At 33.0% G+C, this 24,107-nt stretch overlaps 1 protein-coding gene across 6 annotated transcripts in view; it reads right to left on the bottom strand.

The window, feature by feature from the left end:
• Positions 1–24,107, bottom strand: part of TBC1D5 (TBC1 domain family member 5) — a 515,818-nt gene that overhangs the window by 395,412 nt on the left and 96,299 nt on the right. For 4 of the 6 annotated variants that reach the window (XM_081287560.1, XM_081287559.1, XM_081287554.1 and 1 more), the window contains one exon: positions 2,667–2,863. The exons of the other annotated variants lie outside the window; for them this stretch is intronic. The gene's annotated coding sequence lies outside the window, so the exon portion shown is untranslated. The remainder of the gene's footprint in view (positions 1–2,666; positions 2,864–24,107) is intronic. 6 annotated transcript variants of the gene reach the window in all.

Genomic DNA, 24,107 nt, shown 5'->3' with positions numbered 1-24,107 from the left:
GAGAATAAATAAGTACATTTTCTAATATGCACAACTCAAAAAATTCATCTTCCACTAAACCTTTCTAAAATTTTATTTAAGTGAATCTAATTTTATTTAAGTGAATCTAAGAATGAGGATGGCAATGGGATAAAAGAAACAATAACTAACCCAGTAATACAATAAAAGAAATCTGAGAATGGCACTTCATTGAAAGGCCAAGGAAACTCGAGATTACTTAAAAAAACAGTGTAGCCAACAAAATGTCATTTTGTGATTTAGGAGCCTGAAAAGACAACTGTGAAATGCTATCAATAAAAATAGAAGTATCTCTCTCTTGTGAGCAATAAATGAAAATAATGGCAGTTTAAAAGTCTAATAAAAACAAACAAAAACTATATGCAAGGCAAACCATGGTACAAATGTGAAGCATAATGTAGTATAATATTTTAAGCCAATGAAAAAAGTTAAAAAAAATCTTCAATTCTGAGGGGAAAAAAATGTCCACTGGTCAGCTAGCTCTGAAGAAAAAACAGAACTAAGTGATATTCTGGATTGATACATAATTGCTGTATGAGAAAAACAATCACTATGTAAGAAATAACAATTACATATAATAAAATAATAAAAGTAGAATCATTTCTCTATAATGTTCTTAGCTGAAAGTCATTTATTACTATCATAAGGTATTCCGACAATCAAAAAATGGGGAAAAAAAGTGTTGACAAAATATGGAGAACCTGCAGCCTTCATACATTGTTAATGTGAATATAAAATAGTGCAGCCACTATATAAAATAGTCTTGATAACTCCTCAAAAAGTTATACACAATATTAAAATATGACTGAGCAATTCTACTCATAGGTATATACCCAAAAGAACTGAGACAGATATTCAAATAGGTACATGTGTACACATGTTAATAGCAGCACTAACTCACAATAGTTGAAAGGTAAACTGAATAAACAAACTGAAGTATATACATACAATGGAGTATTAGTATTCAGCTAAGAAAAATAATTCAGTACCAGTAAGTGCTACAACATGGATAAAAAAAGGAAAATATTATGCTAAGTGAAAGAAGCCAAACACAAAATGCCACATATAATTACATTCATATGAAATATGAAGTAAAGCTAAACCATGGAAACAGAATACAGACTAATAGATACCACAAGTGTAGGTAAGGCAGACTTTATAAAGAGAAACTGCTTATTGAGTATTTAACCTTGATGTTATATAAATGTTTTGGGAACTATATAGAGGTAGTAAGTAGTAAAATATTGTGAATGTATTAAATGCCAGGTAACTAATTACTTTAAAGGTTGATTTTTATATTTTACAAATTTAAACAAACTATCTTAAAATAAAAAGATATTCTGCTTTTAATTCACCCTTTTCTAGTCTCATATTTGCAAAGTACTTAGAAGATTTCCATAATTTTCTTTCAAAGACTCTTGGAAAATAACATTTATGGTTTTGGGGAAAAAACATTTATTTGGAATTCACTAATCATTTAGGCTTCATTTCAGTTTCTTTTGTTAAATTCAAATAAAAATAATAGATTTTATTTTCAAAGTATTACATTAGTTCATCTCTGTATATTAGGATTAGGGATAATTTTTATCTTACTTATAACATTTCAATATTTACCAAATTTTTTAACATAAAATATTACTTTTATAATCAGAAAAAAATGCAATTTATTAAAAGGATAAAACATGAATGAGTACTTAGAAGAGACTATTGGGGAAAAGATCTGGGTTATCCAATGATGATACACAGAACTTACAAAGATAACAATGTTTCAGACCAAGAATGATTTGAAGGTATCAGAATACACATCCAATTAATGCAGATAAAAGGAAAAGAATACAGAAATATGTACCTTACCCTAAAGGCTTGATTGTATCCAGAGACTTATTCTCCTTTAAAATTCTGAGATATCACTATTTGTGTCTGTGCACCCCCACACTCGAACCCCAATAAGGGCTCTAGGCTTCCTCAATAGTTACCCTTCCATCAAGTCACTTGATAGCTTATAGTGAATGGGGACAGTGAAGAGAAGACAGACAAGAAAAAGCAGCTTGGCTGAGGCAGAAAAACTGTCTCATTCCCCTTACTTTCCAAACAAGTCAGTCATGAACAAACTTACGAGTAATCTAAAGCAGGATTTTTGAAATTGTAAACTCGACATATTATTAAATAGGAAAATAAATTTAGTTATTGGCTTCAGCATGTATTACATGAAATATAAAAGAATATAAAAGAACAAGAGCACAAAGTACATCCTATGTAATTAGTATAAAAATTGCTTCAACTTTTTTTCAGTTTCATTTATACCTATAGGAACTGGCTTACAAATGTAAAATTTTTCTTATTATTGGCTGTGGTAGGAAAAAATTGTGAACATGACCTGAGAAATTTTCAACTCTACATTTATCCTAATTTCCTATTCCTCTAAAAAAATTAAGTGGAGGCTTAAAGGATATGAAAATATTTGGGAAAAAAATATCTATGGATAGAAAAAGTATAGCCCTGAAAATTGCTAAGACTGCTGGTGAGAAATGTTTCTTAAAGCTTCCCCCACATATTTCATGGACAAAAAAATCTATACAATTACTATGGTAAAGGGTATTCACAGTATTCAATGTTTAAATGTGTATTATGAATAAATAGATGCTTACCTTTCAGAAGAACTTTACCAATCCACAAATCTGTTTGATACTTGAAAATGCATGTTTTTGTTATGGTTCAAAGATGACACCAGCTCAATACAACAGATTTCACCAAATAGAAGTCTTGACTGGTAAACAGGAATTGAAGAGGAATCAAGATCTAGAGACCAACTGACCTCTCCCTCGACTGTTGGAAAAACATCTACCTAAAAAATAAATAAATAAAAATAACTTCAATACTCCAATTCCAGTAGCAAACTAAAATGTTCCTATTCCAGTAGGGAACCCTAAACTAAATCAAACAATGCAAAATAGCAGGCCAAACAAAAATTCATGTCAAAATATTTTAGGCTCCTGGAGGACAAACATTACCCTACTCACTAATCACTTTCCATTATGTATTTTAACTCCAGGAGGAAAGTATCATTTTATAATACCAATAATAAAAGACCTCTCTCTCTCTCTCTCTCTCTCTCTCTCTCTCTCACACACACACACACACACACACACACACACACACACACAGTCAGACCTCACTATAAAAGAAATCACTTGTTATAACTTCATTTAACTTTCTCCTGAAATGACATACAAATCTACTCTAACATACAGTAAAATAATATATTTTAAAATGATATAAAAAATGGAAATTTGACATTTTGAAAACATGTAAAAATTCCATTAAAAATGGATTTCAAAGCATTAATAAAATATAAAATTAGAGTATGATTACATCTGTGATGACAAGTGAATATTATTTGTGAGTGAAAAATTAATTTACATAGCTTTTTCCTAGAGCAAAAGAAAAAACACATTACTTCATTTAGTAATGTATTTCCATAAATCATATGATGTAATCATATTTCTATACAAAATTCAAAATAACTAAAGTTCTTAAATAGACTATCCAATTTAAGTAAAACCTCTTAATATAATAAATTACTAAACATATTATCATCCACCTCTAGATTTCATTCTTAGTTTCTTAACATTCAACAACCTGTTAAGAAGTATTGGTGGCACACTATATGTGCAAAAATATAGCAGCCTTCAGGTAATATGACGTAAAATGTCAGTGGCAGACAACTAAAAAATATGATAGCAAATCGACCTTAAAATTACTGAGAGTTGAAAGGAATTCATTAGATCAAACACATTGTAGTATCATGTGCTCCTTAAACCAAATAACAGAAGTAACCCACTGGAAAAAGGATTTCCAGAAACTGTCTTATGGCATTTTAGATATTTCTATTTTATTAAATATAATTCATGTTTCATCTGTGTTTGTATTCTTGTTTGCAATAATTTATTATATTAAAATGCAGAACTTCTGGGCTCAGGATGTGGCTCAGCGGTAGAGCGCTTACCTAGCACGCACGAGGTCCTAGGTTTGATCCTCAGTGCCACATAAAAATGAATAAATAAGGTATTCTGTTTAACTACAACTAAAAAATAAATATTTTTTTAAAATGCAGAACTTCCTATTTATTTATATAATTAATTGGTGCTGGAAATTGAATCCAGGGGTGCTCTTCTTATTATGACATGATTTTGGCATGATATAGCCCCAGCTCTTATTTTTAATTTTGAGACAGTCTCAGTAAAGTTGCCCAGGTAGCCCTGAGCTTTTGATACTCCTCTCTCAGCCTTCTGAGTAGCTGGGATTATAGGTGTGCACCAACACCTGGCTTAGCATTTCCTTATTTTAAACTTTCAATCTTATCTGAAAAGTTTCAAATGATACTCTTCTAAATTATAATACACATACAGAGAATATCTTAATGTTGTCACTGGATCTTTGCACAGCAATATATTCACATAACTTTTCTTCTATGGTTGAACCAAAAATTTCTGACCATTAAAATAAAATGTGTCTTTCTCATCTTTGCTTTGTAAAAACAGACCATTTTTGTCTCTTTAGAGTGGAAGTATTCAAATATCATTCGACTACTTTAACGTTATCTGTTTTATGATTAATGTGTATTTAAGTAACACTGAATATATATTGTCATACCACTGTCTTACCATTATTTAAAGAATGATGGCTATTTACCTCAAGAAGTATGACTGTAACCAAAAGAAAAAGTGACACTACAATCAATGTCCAGAATAATTGTAATTTATTTTATTTCTAAATACATACTTTAAACCAATTAGGGGCCAACTTTCCATTTCTTACACTGCTAGGGTCATTAATTAACCTTATTTTGACATGATATATTGAATATATCATGCCAAATATATTGAATATATCATGTCAAATTGATATACAGTGAAGGAAACCAAGATGGGAGAAAAAGAGAGGGCAAAATTAGGAAACACATATGATCCTCTGTACACTCAGTAAGACCACAGCAAACAATTACACTTCCTCAGCAATTCATATGCAGAACTATTTACCAGGCTCTCCATGAAGACTATACTGGCTCTTTTTCTAGTTATTCTCTTAGGAATGACATAAATATTGAGAAATCTAGAAATAGATATACACATGCACATATAAAAAATTATTTTCAGTACGTAAGTTACTGCTGCCCTGAGACTGCAATAATTTATGTAACATCTGTTTTCATATTTTTCTAATTTTTTCCCTAATTAGCATGCATATTTAACGCATAAATGCTCAGACCACCTTTTTTCTGCTGACTGTGCCCATTTTTCCCCCTGAAGTTGTGTACTCCTAGGTAGAATTTAGAATACATGGAAACCAAAAGTTTATTGAAAGTACTAATTTTAAAATGTAAACAGTACGCAACTAATTTTCAAGAGAACACTGAAGTCTTAGGAGTTTTCACAAGTACATGTCAATCTGTCAGCAATAGTCATGTACTAAATAAAGGCCCAAATGAAACAAAAACAAATAAACAAAAAACCTACATAAAAGCAAAATTCTAATATTGTCTCAACTTTGAATTCTAACTTTCCTAAGAACTAAGAAACTTATTAAAATAGCTATGACTTCTTGTCTATACAGGGTTGGTACAATTTTTAAATGTTTATGCCTCAAACAACTAAAATAAATGGACAAATCCCACATAGTAAATATCAAGATGTGTGTGACCAACCATCTCCTTTTTAAATTGTAAACCTCAAATACAATGCAGATTCAACAAAAGGACAAAGTTTTAGTCTAAAGCTTATGAAAGTTCAATCCAAGTTCTGGAAAGCTCTTAAATCAAAATATTACTTATATTCACTTTTAATAGAAAAAGTAAAACTAAAGGCAGATCAAATCAGTGCAACCACAACTTAAGTATTCTCAAATAACAATGCTTAGGATGACAACAATGTAGCCCTATCTGAACTTTACTCCAGAATTAATCACTTTGTGTATTAATTGCTTATTTATAGACTTTAGTCAGTCATTTGCTATTTGTCATCTACTGTCAAGACTATTCTGGGCCTTTGTAAACACTAAAACTGTGTCAGCCTTCAAGGAGCTTACATTTTTACTTGGGGAAACAGCACATAATTATGCAAATGCATAACTGAGATTTTTATACCAGGAAACAGGATTTAGTTCAGAGATCAGCAAAGGCCTAAGAAACAGTTTTAAGATGAGGTCTTAGTGTTATAGGATGTATTCCAACCTAGGGCACAGCAAGTGCAAAGGTCCAAAAAATAAGTAAGACCAGCACATTTTATGTCAAGAAAGACCAGTTGCAACTGGAAAGGGAACACATGAGAACCAAAATGAGGCAGAAAAAGTAAGCAAAGACACTAAAGGGCTTAAAATAAGTTATTTCAATCAACTCTACTTTGAAAAATACCACATTTGGCTAACTCACAGTGAGGGCCAAAAGGTGGCAGGGGAAGAGTCAGATGTGAGATAAGAATAACCTAAACAAAGGTGATAGAGAAGGCAGAAGAGACTTCTGTGATTACAATCAGCTGATCTTGGTGGGAGATTAGATTATGTAGAGGATGAGTATGGCTAGCAATTCCTTTCACTGATGTACTGAACTCTGAAAGAAGATAAGGCACAGAGGGAAAGAGCTTAAATTTAGATTTAGGTATGTTAAACAGTTTACCTGTTGCTGATGTCTCATAGGCATTTCAATTTAAATGTCTGCAGTTATAAGAAATGTCTGGGCTAGGATCAAATTTAGAATTTGCCAGAATATGAACATTTATAAAAAATGAAAACCTATATTCTTTTCCCATCAGAAAAAATCTTCAAAAATCCAATGCCTTCCTAGTTTGTAGCTATTACACTATATCAGAATAGAGAAGTATTTCATATCTTGACAAACTCATTTAGGCTATTATTGGTTAATCCACACAGCATATTTGTATTTTATGTCTTATTTTGAACTGCTTAATAATAGTTATCATTTACGGAAATTATTTACTTTGAAATAGAATTGCATTTAGTACTCTAAAAATATGCATTAAAAGTCATTAATCCTCACAATAATCTTAATTATCACATCCACTTTTCAGATGAGGACAGTCAAGTTTAGGGAAGTGTAAAGTTACTAGTAAGTCACTAAATGATAAAGCTTCCAACTCAGGTTATCCGAACTCATGGTCCATGCCATGTCCACCTAAAATAAAGGGTAGTATGTGTAGTATCAAGTGTCTTGAACTGTAAAAATAGATCAATTTCAGTTACAATCCTGACCACAGAACACCACGTAAGTACTCTGATCTATGTTTCCTCACCTGAAATTCTTAGTAAAACCTACTGACATTTTAGGAAATGTAAGTCAAACATCTGAACTGACATCCCCATACCAACACATGTTCCTCCTACCAACGGGGTGAGAGGTGCCAATGGAGGGAAGACTTAGAGGCTATTCACTGATCTTATTGTCCTTCAACTAACAAACACTGACCATGAAAGCTTTGAAAACTAAACAGTATGTGGAATGGCAGGCAGGTCATTGGGAACAGCTAATCAGTTCTCCTCTGCTCTTCTCCCAAGTGGCAAAAAAGAACATCCATCAGAAAAGACAGAAGCCAAAATTCTAAAAACTGCCAGTGAAGAATTCAGCAGTGCTTCAAAACCTTTAGTGTGTATAAAAACCATCTAAGAAGCTTATCAAAGTGGTGATTCAGAATCAGACTGACAGGACAAATAGATGTGAATGGTGGGAACATAAAGGGAATAATTCTACCAACTGGGTCCACTATGCTGACCCCTACATGCTTCTTTTCCAAGAAGCAATTTACCTGCAGCCCTCCCTCACTAAAATGATGTAACAGGATATGTTATATTCCTCAGCAAACTACCATTTATCTACAGGAGAAATGCAGGCACAAAATAATTCCAATAAGAGGCACCCAAGTTACCCTGAAGGGGAAGACTTTTGTGAGATTTTCACAAACTAGATGCTGGAACTCAGGAAGAGAAGGATAATTCCCCCTAACCATAAACTCTATTAAGAAGAGATTATAATTAGAATTTGTCATCAAGGGCCAAAGTGACCTTCAGTGCTCATGGAAGTGGGAACTTGAAAATCTGATGTCATCCTGCTGTCAGCCAAAAGTCAAGAGGTGGACCTGGGTGGGACTCTTGGAAGCTTCCCTGGGAAGCTTAATATAAAATTTTCAGATTTTTTTTATGATTACTGTCAATATGTCTTTTCAGTAAAATCAATCAATCAATCAATGTGGAATCCAGGAGAGGCATGCTGTCCTTCTCCTCTGAGAGGACCCATTCTCTCCTTAGAGTGCCCCCTTTTTCCATCCTTTCTAATAAACTCAACTCTGTTACTCTTGAGTGACATCTCTGAAATGTCTTTCCAACTTGATCACAAGAATTGACATTTGGGAAGAACTTCACAGTGCGTCAGTTTTCCAGAAGTCCCCAATCCTATATCAAGATCCTCCAAATATTTTGATACAATAGATGACTTTTCAAGCCTTCTCAGAATATATCTACCAACTATAACCACTTTCCATTCTTTAGGCACAAAATTTTAAAATTTTTGAACATACATATTTTATTCAACCTAATTAAATCATATCCAACTTAATTTAAAATTTTCAGTTTTTTATGATTACTATCACAATGCGTCTTTTCAGTAAAAAACAAGAGATGACTAAATAAAAAGTTTCAACTATCCAAAAAAAATAACTGCATGATTTTCCTTAATATAAAATTTAATCTTCTGGTTAAAAATTAAGTCATTTACTGATATTTCTGGTAGAAGACATAGGAATTGTTTAACGGAGATGAATACGGAAAATTTTGTTGCAAAATTTATATGTAAATATGTAAAAGGATACAATAACAGCTAACAAAAAAGGACAAAAAGGAGTAAGAGCTTACATCTAACCTTGCTTAATGACACTAATGGACATTAACATACACTGGTACCAAAGGAGCATTCAGGACAGAAAATGTTTCCCATACTTCCAATCCAACTTAAAACGTTTGTGTCAGTCTTCTCGTCTGCATTAAACTGTCTATACTGAGTACTGTTGAACAAACTGCACTCAATAATCTGATCTGCTGGCACACCAAGTTAGGGCTATCAGCACTGTTCTGGTGGCATAGAGATTCTAACTCCAACAAAACTCCCAACTTTCCCAAGGATAACTACTTGTTTTTTAATTTTGAAATTTCAACATGAATATTTTTCTTTCAAGGCCTATCTATGAAGATGAATATAGTCCACTGAAATTTAGTTTTTTACATAGTTCTCCCTGTATTCTTCTAAATCAATGAAAATATTCAAGCGATTTTTTACCCCTTGACATTTACATACGTGCCAGAACCATGTTAGGAAATAATGTCAAACATAATAAAGTCTCCTTGAAAAATGAATATTAGTAACAATATGAAGTTATCTTATTCAATGCCTCCTCCTCGCCACCAAAAAAAAAAAAAAAAAAAAAAGAAGAAGAAGAAAAAAGGAGGAAATTAACACTAACTCCATATAGCTAGCAAATGGTATGGCTGGGAGTGGAACCCAAGCAATATGACTCCTGTCCATTTGGTCTTAACCATGCCACATTGATTTAAAATGAATTCTTAGTATAACATAGTTAAGTTTACCTGACCATAATGTACTCTGCTCATGAATTTCCTTCAGCTTCATAAACCTTGATAGATTTATATCACTGTTTTTGAGCTCTGGCTCTGTCCCTTTAGCTTTATTAAATGAAATGCTTTCAAGACGTCCTAATAGAATCTATCTTCACTTACCAAAATGACTCTTCATCTCATATTAGTATAGAACATTTTTCTCCCAAATATTCATGCTTATTTTTCACTAACCATAGTTGGTATCAAACTAGATCCCAGATTACATTAAGCTCAAAGCAGAACAGAAACCAACGCACATGAAATTCAAGAAGAGAATTTTTTGAAATTCAAATGTTATACATTCAATATTGCTCTTGATGCCAAAAATACAGTTTTTGTACTGAATAAACTAGTTCCACATAGGATCAAGCAGATATCAAGTTCAATTTAGCTTAAGAAAAACAAATATATTTATTCCTATCATTCTTTTCAAATGAACCAAAAGAGGCTGGGTCAATCCAGAGACACAGGATTCAATGAAATCTTGAAGAATACCAGTCAAAATGAACCCATGGAAAGTCAGAAAATTCCAGGAACTATTATTTTTCACTAAGAAAACAGCAGATTAATCTAACTCTGATTAAAAAAAAAAAAGAATCCCTTAAGCCAATTTCAGTCTTTGTTCATTTCCTGTGGCAAAAAAAAAAAAAAAAAAAAAAAAAAAGGCCATGGGACTTTTCAAAACAGGTATCTTTCACAATAAGAAGACAAGCATTGTCTATAATTTTGTTTCATATTCTACATTTTTAACTACTCCTTATATTACCCCATTTGTTTCAAAGTTCCTTAAAAAGAAAATCCAATGCCATTTTGTGATATCATCTGGTGTCACCTTTTATCCAATAAATACTATCTACATGATCAAATTGTTCAAAAAGAAAAGTCCGAACTGTATTTGGTTGCACTAGAGGAAAGCCAAAGAAAAGGACCATCCCAGGTTAGTCTTAAACTCTGAGGGAGTTTTGGTTCTCAGAAAATGAAAGGCAACACTGATTAAAACTAGAAAAAGACAGAGGCACAAGAGTGTGTTCAATAAAGGACTCAATCATTTAGATTTTTATTTTCCCTAGCTTATGACTCATGATTTTTCCACCACTCATTTTACTACCAAACTACTGTTCCTTTATTGATCTCACTGTCTTTTATCTCTCTGTTATCTCTTTCTCACAGAGAAATAAAGGAAATCTTAACAGGATAATGTTGTTAATCAGCAGCAATACAGAAAAATGGTTGAGAATCAATTACCAAGTACTTAGTGAGAAAGACAGCTCTAAGGGAGATAGAGTAATAAAAAAACAAACTAGCATTGTGGGTACAGAACTATAGGACTTAGAAGCAAAAGAATATGAGAGAAATGGTGGTGCCTACACAGAATGCAGAAGAAAAGTAAGTTTATTACATTCCCAAGATTTCTAATTTTTGTGGCATGGAAGGTACAAAAAGAGGGTAGAGACAAAAAAGACCAAGTTGGAGAAAAACAAGATACTCTTTTCCCAATATCTTCCTTCGGTATCTTGATCCCTAAAACAGGTATGTTGAGGATAAAAGAAGGAATGAGAGTATTATCTAAATTTTATTTTTTGCTAACTTTTATAGCATAAAGTAATTTGAATTCACTGACTGAAGTTTGGAAAACAGATGTCAGCATTTATTTCACAGGTATTTAGGATTTTATTTTAAAGTCTCCTTAGTTCTAAACAACAGTATTACAAACCTAGAAAAATCTCCAATTGAATCTTTAAAAAGTCGCAAAAAGTGGTTTTATGATTCAAATAATGTCTCACTTTGGTACTGATTTTAAATATGAACAATCCAACTGAATTCTCAGATTTGCAATTTAGGTTACTCTTTTAGTAGATTTCCAATAAACACTCTGATAAGATAAATAAGAGTATCATACATGTACTGGTGCTAGTGTTTCAATCTAATAACTCAATAAAATAGCCGTGAATTAATTTACATATCTAATGTCATTTTTGGTTCTCAGGATTTTTTTTTGAGAGAGAGAAGAATTTTAATATTTTTTTTTTTTTTAGTTTTCGGCGGACACATCTTTGTTGGTATGTGGTGCTGAGGATCGAACCCGGGCCGCACGCATGCCAGGCGAGCGCGCTACCGCTTGAGCCACATTCCCAGCCCCTCAGGATAATTTTTTAAATGTATTCTTCAAAAATATTCTTCAACATATTTAAAGTTTCCAAGAAAAATTACTACTATGGTCTCATAGTATATCAAATGTTTAAATTAAGAATATTCAAAAATCTTATGACAAATAATTTATGTTAAGCTATTATAAATTAGTGAAATGAAACAGGAGAAAAATCACAAAAATGAGAAATATAGTATGCCAAGCCTTTTGGTTCTAAAACCAAAGGATCATGATGTTGTTTTAAATTTTTAACGTTTTCCATTTGTGATACTGAAAATTCAAAAAAGGCTCTGAAGCAACTGGTTATTATTCTCCAAGGGTGGAAGCCCAAATAAAACATTCAGCTGTTAGGACATGGAAGGCTAGGAAAGGGACACCTAAAGACATGTTTTGTTTTGTTTTGTTTTTGGGGGGGGGGGGGGTGGTAGTACTAGAGATTGAACCCAGGGGTACTTAACCCCTGAGCCACTTTAACACAGCTCTCTACTTGGCAGATCACCCAAACAAAAACTATCATGACTATCATGACATATGAAGAACTAAATAATACAATCAGTAATTTAGACTTAACAGATATATAGAGAATATTCCATTCATCAATGAGGGAATACACTTTCTTTTCAGCAGCACAGGAATCCTTCTCAACAATAGTCCACAAAGCAAGTCTCAGCAAATAAGAAAAAAATAGAGAATATCCTTCATTTTATTGTACCATAATGAAATGAAATTAGGATTCAATGATAAAATAAAAATAGAAGTTACTCTAATACCTAGAGGCAAATAATATACTATTGAATGATAAATGGATAGCAGAAGAAATCATGGATGAAATTTAAAAAATACTTCGAGGTAAACGAGAATAGAAATACAACAAATCAAAATCTCTGGGATACTATGAAGGCAATACTAACAGGAAAGTTCACTGCATTGAAATCATTCTTTAAAAGAAAAAAGTCAACAAATAAATGACCTAACATTACATCTCAAAGCCCTAGAAAAAGAGGAACAAATCAACACCAAAAGCAGAAAACAGCAAATAACTAAAATCTAAGCTGAAATCCATGAAATTGAAAACAAAAGGAACAATTAAACATTGACAAAACAAAAATTGGTTCTTTGAAAAAAAATAAAATTGATAAACACCTATCCACGCTAATGAAGAGAAACAGAAAATTCACATGATTAAATACATGAGGAAAAAGTAGCTATCATGATGCGCACTACTGAAATACAGAAGATAATTAGAAACTATTTTGAAAATCTATACTCCAATAAGACAATAATAAAAAGTAGAAAATTTTGAAGATGTCAATAAATTTCTAGAGACATATGACCTACCCACACAGAATCAGGAGGACATACATTTAAACAAATCAATTTAAAGCAATGAAATAGAAGATACCATCAAAAGCCTACCAATCAAGAAAAGCAAGAGCAGACATATTTCAAACATTTCCAAACTCATTCTATGAGCCTAATATCACCTGATACCAAAATCAGACAAAGACACATCAAGGAAAAAAAACTTAAGACTAATATCCCTGATGAACATAGATGCAAAAATTCTCAATAAAATCCAGACAAATCACATACAAAAATATATTTAAAAGATAGTGCACCACACTCTCGTGGAGTTCATCCCAGGGATGCAAGGTTGGTTAGACATACAGAAATCACTAAATGTAATTCATCACATCAACAGACTTAACCACAAGAATCAGATAACCACCTCAATAGATGCAGAAAAAGCATTTGACAAAATACAGCACCCCTTCATGTTCAAAGCACTAGAAAAACTAGGGGTAGTAGCAACATACCTCAACATAGTAAAAGCTATATATCTAAACTCAAGGCCAACATCATTCTAAATGGAGAAAAATCTAAAGCATTCCCTCTAAAAACTAGAATAAGACAAAGAGGCCCTCTTTTACCATTTCTATAAAACAAATCCTTGAAACGTTCACATAGCAATTAGAAGAAAGAAATTAAAGGGTTATGAATAGGAAAAAGGCACTCAAACTATCCCTATTTGCAGGTGACAGGATTCTATATTCAGAAGATTCAAAAAGTCCCATCAGAAAACTTCTAGAATTAATAAATGAATTCAGCAAAGTATTGGGATATAAAATTCACACCCATGAATCAAAAGCACTCCTATATATCAGTGATAAATTCACTGATAGAGAAATTAGGAAAACAACCTCATTCACAATAGCCTCAAAAAAATAAAATACTTGGGAAATCAATCTAACAAAACAGGTGAAAGTCCTCTGCAAGGAAAACTACAGAACACTAAAGAAGGAAATTGAAGATGACCTTAGAAGAAGGAAAGACCTCCCATGCTCCTGGAAAGACAGAATTAATATTATCAAAATGACCATTCTACCAAAAGCATTATACAGATTTAATGTAATTCCTATTAAAATCCCAATGACATTCTTGATAGAAATAGAAAATGCAATCATGAAATTCATTTAGAAAAATAAAATAGCCAAAGCAATCCTTACCAAGAAGAGTTAAGCAGGAACATCACAATACCAGACCTTAAACTATACTACAGAGCATAATAACAAAAGAGGCATGGTATTGGCACCAAAACAAACATGTAGACCAATTGCACAGAAAAGACACAAACCCAGATAAATACAGCTGTCTCATACTAGACAAAGGTGCCAATAATATTCACTGAAGAAAAACAGCCTATTCAACAAACGCTTCTGGGAAAATTGGAAATCCTTATGTAACAAAATGAAATTAAACCCCTCTCTTTCACCATGCAAAAACTCAACTCAAAATGGATCAAAGACTTAGACACTAGAACAGAGACCTTGAGCCTAACAGAAGAAAAATCAGGCCCAACTCTTCACCATTTCAGCTTAGGATCTGACTTCCTTAAAAAGACTCCTAAAGCGCAAGTAGTAAAATGAAGAATCAATAAATGAGATGGATTCAAATTGAAAAGCTTCTTCTCAACAAAGGAAAAAAATCAATAATGTGAAGAGAGAGCCTACAGAATGGGAGAAAATCTTTACCACATGTACCTCTGACTGAGCATTCATCTCTAGGATATATAAGGAACTCAAAAAACTTAACACCAAAATAAATAAATAAATAAAAATAACCCAATCAATAAATGGGCTAAAGAATGGGACAGACACTTCAAATAAATATAATCCATCAACAAATATATGAAAAAATTCAACCTCTAGCAATTTGAGAAATGCAAATCAAAACTCAGTTCTAATATTTCTTCTCACTCCATTTAGAATGGCAATTATCAAGAATACAAGTAATGATGAATGCTGGCAAGGATGTGGGGGAAAAAAGGTATACTCATACATTGCTGGTGGGACTGCAAATTGGTACAACCATTCTGGAAAGCAGTATAGAGATTCTTCAGAAAACTTAAAACAGAACCACCATTTGACCCAGCTATGCCACTCCTCAGTTTATACACAAAGCACTTAAAATCAGCATACTACTGATTTTAAGTAGTGATTCAGCCACATCAATGCTTACAGAAGCTCAACTCATAATAGCTAAATTATAGAACCAGATCTAGGTGTCCTTCAATAGATGAATAAAGAAAATGTAATAGACACACACACACACTATTACTCGGCCTTAAAGAAGAATGAAATGATGGCATTTACTGGTAAATGGATGGAGCTAGAGAATATCATGCTAAGCAAAATAAGCCAATCCCAAAAAACCAAACACTGAATATTTTCTCTGATATGCAGATGCTACTTCACAATAGAATTAGGGAAGAATAGAGTTACTTTGGATTAGGCAGAGGGGAGTGAAGGGAGGGGAGGGGGCTTAGGGGTAGGAAGGATAGCAAAATGAATTGGTCATTATTACCCTACGTACATAGATGACTACAGGACCAGTATGATTCTACATCATGTACAACCAGAAGAATGAGAAGTTATACTCCATTTATATATGATGTGTCAAAGTTCATTTTACTGTCATGTATGAATAATTAGATTTTGAAAAAAGAAAACATAGGAAAAAAAGTATCATACATATTTTCTTTGGACTATGATTACTCTATTTTGACGTTAAGTAGATTAATATATTTCCAGTTGAATAAAACCAAGATTTGGTACCCACCAATCACTTAACATAACTTTAGTCACTATCAATTGGCTGAAAGCCATATTTTGAATTCACTTAGAGCCAGGCTACCACATCCCCGAAACCCATCTTTAGATTGCTACATTTCTCTTCTAGGCTAGTCTTCCTAAAGAAAGACCTTTCTTTAAAGTACAAATTTTTTAAAGCAGTTGACCAGCAATTTTTTTTTTTTTTTAAACAGGGCCAGCCTTCCCACGCTTCATATGATTAACAATCTCAGGTCATCTTTTTTTAAATTTTACTTAAAATATATATGTATATATGTGAGTATATATTTTTTAATTTAAAAAGAAAACATTTAAAACATTTGTCAATGAACCTTGATTTTATTCATTTATATGTGGTGCTGAGAATTGAACCAGGTGCCTCACACATGCTAGGGAAGCACTCTATCACTGAGCCACAATATTATCCCCTCTCAGATTATCTTTGCATTAAGTGACTCATCAACATGGTTTCTTTCTAAAGGAGGTAGGCTCTTTAACCTTAACAAGTATTAGTCATATAGTATTAAATATTTTTACAAAAACCACATAACTCAAATACCCACAGCAAATTTATAGCATCCTAAGGACCATGCACATCAGAAAACTGTAGAACTTTTTCAGGATGTCAAGTCTTAGTAGAACTCAATTATAAGGAATGTGCTGAACTACATGTAATAAAAATGTCTAGTTTAGCTGGAATTTTTAGCAACTAGAATTCTGCTCTATAGCAATTCTGACGTTTAGAACTTAAAAGTACCATTTTAATCATACCAGAAAGGTTAAATTACATCCTGAACAGTTTGTGTACTGGGTACAAATATTTTAAACCAGGGAAAGGATAGTCTTTTTAGCAACTAGAAAATTTGATCATGCAGGAAAACAAAGTTCACCATATCTATGTGATTCATTTGATCAACCTCCATAATTAAAGATGAGAAAAGTATGCTTCATTTTGGGAAGCATACCAGTAAATATTGTCATGTATATATTAACTCAACTCTATCCAACAAATCTCATGAGGCTTCTAAGCAGAAAGGAGGGAGGGGGACTTTTTAGGAGGGGGTTAACAGGGATTGAACTCAGGGGGCTTTTAACAACTGAGCCACATCCCCACCCCTTTTAGCCACATCCCCACCCCTTTTAATATTTTATTTAGAGACATGATCTAGCAAGGCCCTAAGGAACTCAGCTAAGTTGCTGAGACTGACTTTGAACTTGCAATCTTCCTGCCTATGTTCCTAGTGGGGGGTGCACTGACGCACACCTGTACTTAACATCCAATAATGCAACATGGAAATCAGACTTTTTCATAAAATTGAATGAACCTTTTAATTTAAGATGTAGACAACTGACCAAATTATTGCATCTTCTGTAGTATGTTCTTGGGGGAAAAAAAAAGATAAACCATATGAATATGCTCTCTGGTTTTTAGTACATTTATCTTACTCATCTCCCTCTTCCAAACTGAATAGAACAGAAGTAAAACAGATCTCTCATTCCATCACTATCATACTGATCCTCTTTCCCTCCCAATAATATCAACCAGAGACTCCTTAAAAGAGTCTAATTTTTACCAAAGTGTTCTCTCATGGGGCATTTTTACTTTATTCTTCACTCAAACCTTTGGTTATCCCCAATATCTGAAACATAAGGATATTGTAATCAATTATAAAAGGATGACAGTACAGTATCTTAATAATTAAATTATGAGTAGTGATTATTTACAAGGAAATTTTTATTATACTAATGGTGAAATATATAAATGAAATAAAAATAAGCCTAAGAAAGATTTACTATAGTTAAATATGACAATGTCCTTCAAGAAAAAAAGTTAATATGGCTATTTATCATAAATCTTTTTAGGGTTCAGTTCAGGTTTTCAAAATCTTTAGATCAAAACATACACTTTGACAGAGAGGTCATTTCCATATTGAACAAAAACAACCATAACCACAAATAACCAAAACCTAGTGAACTATGTTACATTCCCAAAGAGGATCCTGGCAGATACCAATAGTTTCAGATAAAGCAAAGTTCCAGCTCTGGATATTCTGGGCAATATAATAAAAAAGAGGAAAACTGAAAAAGAAGTAGCTTAATCAAATTCCCCTTCAAAAGTTAATTCAATTTTACTGAAGAGAATGATTAACTATGCAAAAGCTACTAGAACTTATTAGATCAAAAATCAGCTATTTTCCAGAATACCTCTTTGGATAGTAATATACAGATATTTTCCCACAGAAATAATCTAAAAAGTCAGGTAACTACTTACAGAAGAAAATAAGTTTTAAATCTTCATTATTGGCAGGAGATTTCAAAGAATAGCATTAAGATGGATGTAATCACCATCCATCAATACAAACTACAATTTAAAATATTTTCTCAATAACTAGTGTGCACTACTGAAAAAAAATTTAATTTCCATATATGGTACTGAATAAAAATGGAATAAAATTAAATCCACTTTAAAGCTTTACATAATGACCTCCAGTTGCTTACAGTCTCTCTTCAATCTTTACTTCCAACTCTACATTATGTAAATCCACATTAGCAATCTAACAACTTGACTCAACTGTATCTGTTTTTTTTTTTTATTTGAAACCTACAGTTTTCAGAGATTATGAAGGAAAAGAAACCAAGGTGAGTTTAAAGGGCAAAACAAAGAGCTAGATTACATTTGCCATTTTGACAGGCCCCTCCCAGACCCTCTGATTCAGCTTGATTTCTGCTCACTTTGATAGCAACAGTTCTCTCACAGCCTACAAAATCCAGACAGGACCTACAGTAATCAAGGAGAAAAATAACTGATCTTGGCAAACAGGCTAACAATCATCTCTGTCATCTCACTTTATAATCCTCTGTTTATTGGGGATCATCTGTTAATACTGCATAGTAGGTGAGCCATTATGAGCCAAGCTATAGCATCATCTCAAAAGATCAAAAATTATTTTGATAACATTCAACATCACACGAGATTAAATGCTAAAACAATTATTAACTGGAAATGTGATGAAGTGAACAAAATGTATCTTTCCAAAAAATCTACAGTAAACATCACATTAGAAGCTCCTTTTAAAAAAAAATTTACATATATATATATATAAAATGCAGATGCCCATTATTCCCACTATACTCAAGACTGTACTAAAAGATCAAGACAAAGGAGGAAAAAAAACATTGAGTAAAAAGGAAAGAAACAGAAGGGGGCAAAATTGTTGTTTTTCATATAGAACAATCTATGTAGGACATCCAAGTGGATCTATGAACATTTCTTTAGATTTTATGAAAAAACTCAAAAAGTTCACTGGATATACACAAAAAAGGTCTCTGATTTTGTTTTCATATGTTCACTTTCCTAATCCATGATTATCTCTTTGTATTTCTGTGTCTTCTTCAGTGGGTTAAGTCTTTATTGAAAGGCACCAACACTACACAATGCATTAAGCACTAAGCTTTGATAAAAAGAGAAAAACATTCCTCTACCCCTTCTCAGAAGATCTGTGACATTTTCACATTTTTAATTCTTTTACCAAATTGATTCGGTAATTCAATCATGCTATACTATTAGTTGCTATTTTGGCCAGATTCTGACAGGTGAGATATACTCTACAACATCAATAGTATATATAATTTTTTTCTGATATTAGAATAAAATGGTCCCAGTTCATTATTCTTAGTGAAACCATAGCCCAACTTAAAAGTACCACTTTGCTGGTGGCAAAAATGAGAGTCCTATGACAGCTCCATGTCCAGCTATACAGCCTCCAGTGACATTTCTGCACTGACTTCTTACCATGTTTTACCAGTATTTTGTTTCTTGTATCTGAGTGTTATCTGAAAATCAGGAGTGGTTTTACTATGATTCCAGAGGATTCCTAAAGTTTATTGTCAAAAGCACCTGAGCATATTTTTATTTCCTATCTTTAATTCACTTTACCATCCTAGTTTTTTTTAAATCATCATTTACTTCCATTTCATAAACTTCTTCAAAATCTAGCAAAATACTAGCACTACAATGATCAACATTTAGTAGATGGATGCAATACCTTTACTTTATTTATTTCATGTGGTGCTAAGGATCGAACCCCATGCCTCACACTTGCTAGGTAAGCGCTATACTACTGAGCCACAACCCCACTCCCTGGGTACTTGCTTTCTTATGTTACCCACCCCCATTCTAATTTTTTTTGTCGTGGCTGTTGTTTTATTTAACAGTCTCATCCAACTATCAGTTCCCATTGTGAAAGTTTCCCAAATTTATATCTCTAGCTCTGACCTGTATTCAAAGATCCAGATCATGACTGACAAACACATAATACACAAACAGAATTCACCAGTGAGTTGTATGTTGGTTCAAGGGACTTCTCAGTGTTCCTCTGAACATCAGTATGCTCTCTGATATCATCACTGAAGAAACCTATTCACCATCTCCAATCATTCCCTAAATATCTACATCAGATTGCCCAAACCAACACATTATACTCAATTTATCAAATACAGGACTCATTACATTTCCCCCAAAACCTTCTACTCTATATCCTACTGAACAACAATATGGTGTATCCCAAATTTCTCTATCTTTATTCTCTGTTATTGTTTGGATGTGAGGTGTCCCTGAAAAGCTCGCATGAGCAAATGCAAGAAGGTTCAGAGGAGAAATGATAGGGTTGTAAGAGTCTTAACCCAATCAGTGATTTAATCCCCAGGTAGGGATTAACTGAGTGGTAACTCAAGTGGTAGGGTGTGGCTTGAGGAAGTGGGAATTGGGGCGTGGCTCTGAGTATATATTTGTATCTGGTGAGTGGAGTCTCTCTCTGCTTCCCGATTACCATCTGAGCTGCCACACTTTTCCACCATGATATTCTGCCTCAACTCAAGCCCTTGGGAATGGAGATGGCCTTTTATGGACAAAGACCTCTGAAATCGTGAGCCCTAAATAAATCTTTCTTCCTCCACAATGGTCACAGCAGTGTAAAAAGCTGACTAAAACATTCTCCAATACCATACCCCACCTAATATTAAGCACTTAATACCTCTTAAAACTAAGCTGCTATTTATCTGCTAGCTTCCTAACTAGTTTCCCATCTACAGTCTCTTCCCATTTTTTTCAATCTTACTAAGTGCTATAAAAGCAATTTGATCTTCTCACTTTTAACACCCAACAGCCACCCTTATTCTTACAAATATCCTTAATAATATGGTTGTAATATTACAACTAAGTTTACCTGTATGTCTCTAGTTTGTATTTTCTACTAAATATAGTCATCTCTATTCTCTACTTGTGATGATTATTCTGACTTTCCTTCAAGCTAGAGAAAACTGGAAAAAGTGAAGAGAAAACTTAGTAGAGCTGTCTTGATAATAAAGTAGATAAGGTGATAAGTGAAATAAAGAAGAATCAAGAATGGACTTCAAGAATGGACTTCAAGAATGAACTTCAGCTGAGTGTGTGCCTATAATCCCAGTGACATGAGAGGATGAGGCAGGAGGATTGCTAGTTCAAAGCCAGACTCAGCAACTTAGTGCGACCCTACCTCAAAAAATAAAAAGAAGGGACTAGGAATGTAGCTTGGTGGATAAGAGCCTCTGAGTTCACTCCCTGGTAACAAAAAACAAAAAAACAAAAACACTCAGATTTTCTCCTTATACAATGGGACATATTATGATACTATTTGCTTAAATCTAGGGATTAGAATTTATGTTGTGAAGTGACTCAGTCACCTCAAAGTAAAAACTGACAGCAAACAGGCAGGTGAACACGTAGGTTTTTACCACAGAATATAGGTATAGACTAGAGATATCACTCAGAAAAACTAACACAGATGGTAATTTTAGCCACACGTTTGCTTAGAAATATGGAGCTTAAAAAGACAGACCAGAATTTGAAAGGAAGAAGCCTATAACATATTAATGCAAGAAGCAAGAACCAGTGAAGAAGACCAAGAAGGAAAAAGCACAAAATGCAATTTTGTAGACACAATGAGTTTTGGAAAAAATACTTAGAAGAAGGTATAGTCTACCATATTGAATGTTAAGAGTAAAAGTAAAATGAACATAAAAAAAAAGTTCATTAGACTCAGCAATGGTGACATTATCTGTCACCTCAAAAGTAACATTATTGGTGCTTGTTTGGGAGGTAAGGAAATGAAGGTGAAAATTGATGTAAACAACTCCTTCAATAAATTTGGCTTTAAAATGAAAAGATTAATCCAGATGATTATGTATGACAATACCTGTGATGCCCATGAAGCACTTAGAACACTGCATTATCTCAAGCAGTTTTCCGCTGTCTCTTCTCCCATTGATAGCTCTCAGTATACCATTACTCATTCCCAGCAAGTTCAAAAACAAGGCAAGAATGCCCATGATGCCTAATATTACCTTATTCTGGACATACTCCTTGATGAAACTGAATTAGAGAATGCATTAGAAACATCAAAAATAAGACCTTATAAGAAATAAAACCACTAGAAGAAAAAAATTACTGGCAAAAGAAACTAGGAAAGAAATAATACTATATGCAGATGAGCTGATGGAATACCTGAAAAATCCAAGAAAATCAGTGATAAAATTTAAGTAGCAAAAGAATTCAGGAAGGTAGAATAGGAAATGAACATACAAAAATCAGTAATAGTCCGATCACAAATAATAATGAAGTATAGCATATAATGGATAAGTCTGATTGAAAGTATTTATGAAAAAATAAGATACTTGGGAATAAAGAAATATTCAAACCCTACATAAAGGAAAACAAACATTTCTTAAAAGACACAAAGGAAGGTGAGCAACTGAAAAAAAAAGTATCCTGTTTTGGGCTAGGACATATCAAAAGTAATATAATACATTTTAAAAATGTAATTTGAAAATAAAAAAATTAATGAGCTTTTATGGAGTAAGACTAATTGATACTGAAGTTAAAGTAGAACAGAAAAGTTCAAGAAAAATAACTTTCTACGTATTGAAAAACTGAAACTAGGATGTGAGATGAAGGCACAAAAGGTAAAAAACTAAAGCAGCCCAACTGCATTTCAAATTAATACCATATCCATACTCAAGGGATAAGAAAGAAATAATTAAACCAAGTAACGAGTACAGCATTTGATTATATATACCCACAGAATGGAATGTGGTAATGAGCAAGAACTTCAAACAAATCTTGAACTATTTTTGGTAGAGATGTTTCTTAATAATGGTATGATAAGCCAATTTCAAATTCCATGATTAGATATCTAAATCTAATCATGGGAACACAACAGACAATCCCAAAACTATTTTAGATATATAACTGAGTTGAGCAAATAAATATATGGACTGATGTTTTTGAAAGCCAACCTTCTTACTGTGAAAGAAGGGACAAATATGAAAAGGGAGAAGGCAAGAAATAATCCCATAGAGATGAACTGGAAATAGAAACACTGGTGTAAACTGATTCCTAAAATATTCATGTGCCTGTGCACGTTTTTCAGTATGGATGTATACATGTACATACATACACACACACATACATACACAAACACACAGCCTGCAATTCCTAGCCCTGTCCTCTAAAAATTACCTAAAAGCACACTCATACCAAGATCTTCATCTCCTAACATTATCCCTCCTTAAAGACAATCAGGGCTCTCCAGAAAAATGAATGTTTCCAGAGCTGGGAGAGAATAAAAAATAATTCTGCAACAAACCGTTTTGCCAGAAAGAAAGTAAACAAATAGACAGTCCTTCACAGTGTTTCACTTCACCTCACCAAACCTAGACAATTAGGGCACCAAAATAAGTACAGAAATGACCTATACACCAAGGGAGAGGGGCAATGAGCTCACATCAATGATAAATATTAAGTAAATCAATCAGAATCATTTTTATTTACAGTAAAATGCTCATGCAAACCAATGAATGTGAAAAGATGTATGAAAATGGAAAATACAGTTTGCAACCTTTGAAGAGAAAACTGGGTTAGGCAAAAATCATCACTGTAGGCTAAATCTAGAAGGAAATTTTGGTGAGGGGCATATATGCATGGTATTAAAGCATTTCCTCATAGGCTGTTTATCAGTTGCAGGAGAAAAAAAATGGTAACTAGATATCAATAACACCCTGACCCAGTGGTCACAATTAACATCAACAATGTGCCTCCC

Source organism: Spermophilus citellus (assembly GCF_964194105.1).
Source record: "Spermophilus citellus genome assembly, chromosome: 3".
Taxonomy (NCBI): Eukaryota; Metazoa; Chordata; class Mammalia; order Rodentia; family Sciuridae; genus Spermophilus; species Spermophilus citellus.
Note: the sequence above shows the minus strand (reverse complement) of the source record. Positions and strands in the feature narration are given on the sequence as shown.